Source organism: Meleagris gallopavo, chromosome 7 (genome assembly GCF_000146605.3).
Source record: "Meleagris gallopavo isolate NT-WF06-2002-E0010 breed Aviagen turkey brand Nicholas breeding stock chromosome 7, Turkey_5.1, whole genome shotgun sequence".
NCBI lineage: Eukaryota > Metazoa > Chordata > Aves > Galliformes > Phasianidae > Meleagris > Meleagris gallopavo.
The window spans coordinates 29636000-29644361 of record NC_015017.2 but is presented as its reverse complement, the minus strand read 5'-3'; the positions used below and the strand labels follow the sequence as shown (position 1 = coordinate 29644361).

Sequence of the window (8362 nt, the reverse complement as noted above, 5' to 3'; positions counted from 1 at the left end):
AAAATTAAAAAATTTAAATTAAAAAATGATTTGTAGGAGGTTTCATTTTTCATTCATTAAATAGGCTGTCATGTCTAACCTGATAAGCCCAGGCACCCTTTCTTTACGGCATGATTGTGTTGAATTCAGCACATATGAACTGGAAGTTTGAGCAATACAGAAAGCAGTGCAGCACTCAGTCCTGCTGCACTCTGCAGGGACAGCCTGGAAAGGAGATCATTGATCACTGCAGCTCATAGGTAAGCGAACTGAAAAGTGAATTGAATTGCACTGACAGTGAGTTGAAACCATGGGATTTGACCCTTGGGTTAGCTGAGCTGGCTGCCTACACCAGTCAAGGAGCAAGAGGCAGACCAATCTTAAGGCTTGTTGCCTCTGCAAGAGGTGCAACAAGAGTAGTCCGAAAGATTTGGGCAGAGTGGGTGCTGGCATAGGTTCTCATGGAGCCACCTGGGCACCCTGCTTCTCTGCTGGATGTGACACCAGGGACCTGGGGAGAACCACCAGCAATTGGGATGCACCACTATTGGAGCTGATGGTAAAACCTTTGCACTGTGAGTTATTCTGACTATTCCTCCTGACAGTGTTTTCAATGCTAATTCTTCAAAAGGCATCTGCCTCCATTTGTTGCTGCTAAAACATCAGCATGGACAGGCATCCCATTTTTCAGAATACTGCTGGAAAGCTCTGCTCTTCACTGTTTCTGCAAGTGCTGCTCCACTGACAGCAGCACCCACAGTACCTGGGATCCTGCTGGGAGCAATCACCCATCTCTTTGCTACTCCTCTGGAATAAGATAATAGTAGCCTTTGGGAAGATGGACCACACACGTGTACTCCACCAAGCCCTGACAGCTGCTGCTGGCTCAGTGCGTCACAGTTTAATCTGACAGTATTAACTAATAGTATATCCTAATTAACTGCTCAGATCTCTCAGGCATTTTTTCCTCTCTGTTAATTACATTAGGGAATGTGCAGAAAGATAAGATACATCAGCAAAACCACACCTAGGTCAAAGCATTGTACTTATTAACACCTTTAAAACACTAATTAAATATATGTACATATATGTACATTATACATTATATGCATACGTATCTACACAAAGGCAGATCTGAATATACACAAACTATTATTAGTTTTCATGGTGGCAATCTCATGATTGTGCAGATAAGCATACAAGCATGAGCCTACCCTAAATGTACCCTGTTCCTATACTGGTGTGTCTGGATCTCAGCTGGGCATCTCCCCAGTAGGTGGGGATTCTGTTGGGTATTGGGAAACATTTCTTCCCCAAAGAGCAGTCAGGCAGTGGCACAGCTGCCCAGGGAGTGGGGGGTCACCATCCCTGGGGGTGTCCCAGAGCACTGGGGATGTGGCACTGAGGGATGTGGGCAGTGGGCATGGGAGGGTTGGGGATCCAAGAGATCTTTTCCAACCATAACGATTCTCTGATTCTTCGATTCTGCCTGAAGGCTGCTGTCCTTACGTGATTTGTCTGACATCTTTTCCTGCTCAACACAGAATTTCCAGCTCATCTTGCTCTTTATTTGCCTGAAAACCAGTTTATTGGGAGTGTTCTATCCATTCATTTTTCTTCTTTGCTTCTTACACAAAAGATCACAGGTTACACTGCTGATGGGACGTGTTTCTTCCAGCTCATATTTCTTAGAGGCTCTCCTTGAGGTCCAGAAGCAGTGGGATTTGGCAAGGACAGTGACCCTCTGCTCACCCACAGCAGTTGGTAAGAATGAACCACAGCCAACCTCTTCTGCACAAACACAGCAAGTATAGGACTTGGCCTAATAAAGTGCCCTCAATATGCATGAAACTGCTAAGATGAAAACAAAATATTTAACTTTAAGTGGAAGATGGCCATGCAGTCTGTGGCACAAGGTGACACGCAGAGAATGGGGCAGCTGTGGCCTCTGAAACTCCCCAATGCATTCTGTGAGTGGGGTGAAACTGTGAATATGGGTGAGAAAGAGCTGCCCTTGGAAATCTTCTTGCTGGCACTTGAATGAATGTATGAGCATATCTGAACAAGACTGCTCCAATCCTCTCATCAATTTACAGTAAGTTTTGGCTATAACATACTTGTTTAAAAAATCAGCATCAATAAAATTCCATGCACACCAGAAAGACATTAGCAGGATGGCAATGCAATCAGCTCCAGAAGGACTCCGTGTTTACTGAGAAAACAAAAGATCGTTTGTAACACCAGGTACAACACACGAGCAGTTCTACACTAACCTTTGCAGAAGATTTGACATTTGTGTTACTGGCTTGCTGAAGAGAGGCGAAATGGAAAACTCCCACATTTTCACTCTGGTCTCAATTATGCTTTATCAGAAAAGGAGATAAGCAAGGCTCAGCTGCCACTGCACATTCCTATTTAGCAGGAGGTTCTTGCTGTAATGCTTGTCTGTAGTTAGCAGGAGATTGAGGTTACTCGTCTTGTTCAAATTACTTCTTTTTTTAATGAAAAGATGCATTAACTGGATGGCTATGAATGTGCCCAATTTTTCTTCACTTGTATGCAATTTCACTGAATTCCATTGGTAATTTAACTGCATTGTGGGTTTTATTTGATTTTTTTTTATTACACTAATTAGATTATATAGTGTGTTTTTAAATGAGATTCAATGAAACATAGAATGGAAAGTAAAGTGGTTATTCCAAAGAGCAGACTGTGCTTCCGGATTTTGTGTCTGTTTCTTTAGAGCAAGTTGTCAGTTTTAAGTCTTATCTTTTATTTTTATTTACTCTCATTGAAAATGCTAAGGTGTAGCAATACAATGTCTTAATATTAACTCTCTATTCCTTCATTTTAAAGATTTAGGAGACTTTCTCTTCCTATTCCTACCAGGTAAAACTACTTAGCTGATGGCTGTTATCAACAATTTATGTTGCAGAAGCCCTGCCATCTACACCCAGGATGGCACTGGTTGCAGCAGTCACATAGATATGCCAATATTTGCAAAGAAGACACCCAGGACCCACTCTCTGGCCCTGATTGCAAGTGGTATGGTGTGTGCTGAACTCTTCCCTGCGTCCAGCCTAGGATGCAGGCTTTGCTTGTTTCACAGAGCAGCACTGGAAGAGCAGCTCCTCTGTAAGCTACTGAGCTGTCTTCACCCACCTGAGCACCTTTAGCAGCTGTGGGACACAGGGGCATGTTTCAAGTTCAGAAGGAGAGGGGAATCATTAAAAATGTACAGCCATATGGAAAACAGTATAGATGGCTTCTCCTTCGTGTTCCCTTTAGTTTAAATGGTCCTCTGAGAAGAGACTGGAGCCACGTGGTTGCTGCACCAGCTATGAATGTGGCTCAGTCCCACGTGAAACATCTGAGCGTACAGAAACAAGGACTGCCTGCAGGAATTCCTTAAATCCTTAAAGAAATATGCAGCATCCTAGACAGGATGAAAGAGTTTGTAGATATTTGTCTATCAAGCAGAGCACTGCGTGCATGTATTTCTTCTGGCACATTTTATGGGACTGTATTTTGAATGTTTTTCTATTGTACTGGATAATTATGAAGCCTATTAAAAAAAAAACTCTGAGAGCCATTTAAACTCACTTGAGATATAAGAAACTATTCCCACAGCATTTTCTACAGTCCTTTTGGAATCTCTTCTCCACTGTTTAATGATGTGAACAGACCAATGGCCAAAACATATACATTTCTCCACTTCCCTAGAAACCTAGGAAATATATTGATATTATTTCCAGACCATTTAGTTTCATATGGAGAACCCCAGGCATCTGAAATATGTTCATGCAGAAAATAATTCATTCCTTTGGCATAAGTTTCTTTTCACACACATTTTCCTTCATTAGAAGCAAACTACTATTTAACACTCTTTTCGCTTCACCCCATGCTCTAGGAAAACACATTCAGATGAAGTATTCCATAACTATTTTTTCCTGCATTTCAGAGCAACAGTAAAACCAGCAAGCTCTTAAGTACAAAACTTACAGTCGTTACTCACTTAACACGACGACCGACTTCAGTGCAGGATTTTGCTTACACGAATGCCTGTCTCACTTTTCTACTTCTAAGTGTTTATTTTTACACTGTTCCACAAACACAGGGACTCTGGCAATAAAACATTTGTGATTAGATTATTTCTTACCTAACCAAATAGAGTTATGCAGCACTCCATCCTTGAATCCCCATGCTTGAGCTTCGTCCCACAGCAGGGCAGAGAAGAAAATTAGTGCAATCATCTCTTCCGAGCTGCTAGGCTGTAAATATTCCCTGTTAAAACACTCAGGGTAACCTCCGCTAGCAGCTGGCTAGATCCTATTGGAACATCTGGTAGCCAGATCTTAAATAGTGCTTTCAGCTGTGAGGTCAGCAAGCCTGCTCCAATTGTGCTTGCTGTAGTATTATTGCACAATTAAATGTGATGTCTGCAGTCATCCATGTGACTCACTTTTGGCTCTCCTCATTCCCAGTGTGTCCAAGAAATCATTCTACCCCTAACTACTGCAGCACACATGAATGCTTTTCAAGCCAAAGTCTGTTCATTCTTCAGCACTCAGTCTTCAAATTCCACAGAACAATAAAACTAATAACTATTCTATCTGCTCCCAGTGTTTCCAGTCACACCATTTGTAAGACCGAAGAGAATCACACGTATTGATCCTCATTTAAACTTTTTTTTTTTGCATATATTATATGGATTTAATTTCACAGCACCCTGATCAATTTTAAAAAAATGTCAGGAGAATATACTTAATTGGATATTTGAATCAATTCCCCAACGTGGAATCTGTAATTGCAAGTTAAACTCCCAGATCAGCATAAAATATCAGCGTCAAAAACAGATGCTCTTTGTTCTGCAAGTGGGAAATAAAACTAAAATCTTCCCCTTCGAACCATGGTTTAAAAACTGATTCATAGCCTGACAGCCGTCTGCCTGTATTCCCTTCTGGCCAGACATGAATAGTGCAGCTGCTCCTGGTGGATGAGTGGGAGAGCAGAAAGGAGGAAAGATAAGCGTGTGGAAAGTGGTCTGGTGCCTCACAGCCCTGAGCAGCCATTGGAGGACTCTGCTCTCCAGATCTGGTAAAACTCATAACTTGGGAGTCGGGAGCTGTAGAAAAAGATGTGCTCATGGCCATGAAGACAGTCAAGTTAAAATAAATGAAAAACAGAAATCAAAAGGAAAGGGTGGAGGACTCTGTGCCTACTCAGAAATATGTTACATAGATGACTGCTATGCCAAGGAGGAAGATATTCTTCATCACTCTGATCTTAATATAAAGAAATGAGTACTCATCTGAACTGCACGCGCACACACACAGATATATTCCTCCCACCTACAACTCTGGCAGATGCTCAAGAGGAGAGCTGTGGGGAAGGGGAGCCGAGGGAGAGCCTTTCTTCCACCAAAACACCAATGTCTAGACTTGTCACTCTTCAGCACTTACTGATGAGAGCAAACAAGTGCTCCTAATAAAAACAGCGGTCAGGCATTGGAACAGGCCTCCCAGGGAAGTGAGAAGAAGAGCTCCCATCCCTGGAAGGTTCAAGAACCGTGAGGATGTGGTACTGAGGAACGTGGTGAGGGAGGGCCGGGCTTGGGGATCCTAGAGGTCTTTCCTACCTTAATAATTCTGTGATTCTATGACTTCATCTAAATGTCCATTCCTGTTGTGCATACCTATGCCTAATCCATTCGAGTCTGAACCCTCAGTGTGGGTTCTTCCAGCTTTAATGTGCAATAGGAAAGAGCCCAAGCTGTTTGAATGAGACCTAGTTCAGCATTATTCTCTGAAAGTAAGTTGATAACTGTCTGTTTTCTAACCACTGATACCAAAGTTATATATCTGAAGTTACCTGGACATGAATTGTGAAGATGGCTGTGTAAGTTTTTAGGGTGCTGGTGAGGGGAGGAGACAGTGCTTAGCACATTGCTCTGGAGTATCCATTTCTCATTAACTGAAGGAGACTGGCACTGAGTCTTTGCTTGTTTGCAGATGTGATGTATTTCTGATATCTTCTGGGGACCTGAGACTAATAAAGAGGCATAAGGAAAGGACACAAAATCAAAGGAAAACGAAAATTCGACAGCAATTTCATACATTGCTAATATAAACAAATTACTGAATCAGATAAAGAGAATCCTTAGACTGATGCTAAGATTTCTCCTTCTGAAAGAAATATGATGTGGATGTCTTTTTTTGCCCTGGCCACCTTTCCTCTCTGCCATCCCATGCAAATTCCTCTGGATGATGCTGCAACGTGAGCTGATAGCTTAATGACCCTCTATCAGAGCCAGATGTCTCCGCTGCAGGCAGCTCTGTTCCGGCCATCGATGCCAATCCCACAAGACCACAGCAATCTGTACAAAGTGAGTAACTCATAAAAGCAAAGGGTACGTACCAGCTTGGAGATGATTTGCAATAGACTAGCATGGTGAAATCCTTGATGAAGACACTTACGCAATAATCCATTAAAAACAATATTTTTTTTTTTACTCAAGTTAACTATTAATGGTGAAAAGTCCTCAGTTACAAAAAATAACTTGGAAATTAAAGGACGTAAAGTGACAAACAGTTCTGGCAGTGAGAATCTGAAGTATCTCTTTTGATTGATACAGGGTCTAATGTTTGAATGAGTGCACCTCCCTGGAGGAACCAGGCTATCTGCTAATGAGTCCAAAGCAATACAATGGCTTGCAAATCATAGGATCACAGCATAACTGAGGCTGTAAGGCAGCACAAGAAGCCAAGAGTCTCAAAGTCAGAATTCAGATGTCCATTGAATGTCCTCAAATGAATGAAACCCGACTGTGTTGGAAGGGAACAGAAGTTCTGCAGGTTCAGCACGTTTTTCATAGTGATGAGTAATTGGGCATGGGGAATATTTTGTACCTGAGGAAACAACCTAAAGTTTGCCATCATGTTGTGTTAACATTAAACATACACTCCAGTTCCAGCCTGTGTGTAAGTCTGTGCACCTCTCAGTGTTGATAAAGTACATCTGGCTCCCAAGTGAGCTGCAAAGGAAAGTTTTCATCTGCAAATCCTAGCAGACCCTCTCACCAACAAAAAGAGATTCCACAGCTGTACGTGGGCACTTCGAGACATTCATCTGACAGTGTTTTCTTAAGCTTTCTTCCAAGTTTTCCACATTTAAATATATCCCAGACAAATCTTACATAAATCTGGGGTGGGGATGGGGAACCTTCCTTAACTCCTTTCGTGCATATATATGTGAAGAAATACTGTTTGAAAGTTATTCTATGGTTTTTGCTGGTGTATGAAGTGAAGACCTAACTTGGTAGTTCCCAAGCTGTGGTCTGAAACCCAGTGTGGCACAAAGCTGACTGCAGTAAAATGGAGACTAAACAATCCTGTGGTGTAATGGAGGAACTGCTAGGGATGGAGGAATTTAAAAAGCAAAGGATCAGCAATGTATGTGGGTCACCACTCTCTTTTGCATTCATGTAAATATTAAGCACGCAAACTCCTTCATTTTCCTCCAGTGAAAATATTTGGAGCTTCTGTTCTCTAAGCTCTCTAAGATCTATTAGTGGCATAGAATATATTGCAGCTATATTGTTTAGAAGTTTGAGAATGATATAGTGAATGCTATATTTAAATGGAAAGGTGTGCAGTAAGAGCCTGTTAACTGGGAGGTCTCTATTAGAAACCAGAATCTCCATGAGAAAAAAATTACTTCATGGAATGTGCAGGAAAAAGGAGTATAGGGATAAAGACAGTGAAAAATTAAAGTTAACCTTTCCTTACAAGAAAAACTGGAGGAGTTGGTGTGAAAGGGGGAAGTATGACAGCACTGACCGAATTCACATGGTGGGAAACCTGAGTGTGGAAGAAGAGCTATTTAACCTATGGAAAGGAAAAGGTCAACTCAACAACAGCACCATCCCTTACTATAGCTTAAAGGCAGACCGAAAGGCTAAACTCAGATTTGAACCATACGAGCAGACAGCTTGTAGAACAATCAAACTACTGATGCTTAACAAACACCTAATTTATCCTGAGATGATGCTCGAGCCCTTGGAACTTACGCCCTATGAAGGAAGTCCACTTCCAAATCTATCTTGTTTATACCTCATTTAGTACATATTTTAAAATCTTTTTTAAAACTCATTTTTTCTTAATGAGCTGAGCCGTAGAGGTACGAGTGGAAGGATTAGCCCACCCTCAAGGAACTCCTTGGAGACAGTACGAGTCATCAGATCCCAAGCATCTGCCACACAGCACAGACAATCTCAACTACTCCTGACAGATACAAGTGTAGTCTGCTCTTCTGAGCCTCCAGGGGTGGCAGTTCCACAGCCCCCTGCTGCTTACCCTCCATATGTCTTCCTTAACCAAAACAT

The 8362-nt window shown here is 41.9% G+C and overlaps 1 long non-coding RNA gene across 3 annotated transcripts in view; it reads right to left on the bottom strand.

Annotated features, from left to right (window-relative positions):
- Nucleotides 1-2863: 2863 nt before the first annotated feature.
- Nucleotides 2864-8362, bottom strand: part of LOC109368624 — a 28165-nt gene continuing 22666 nt past the window's right edge. For 2 of the 3 annotated variants that reach the window (XR_004160376.1, XR_002116841.1), the window contains exons 4-5: nt 5851-6027; nt 2864-4101 (exon numbers count right to left, since the gene is read on the bottom strand). This is a non-coding gene — a long non-coding RNA (uncharacterized LOC109368624). The remainder of the gene's footprint in view (nt 4102-5850; nt 6028-8362) is intronic. The other variant, XR_002116843.1, reaches the window with a different exon arrangement.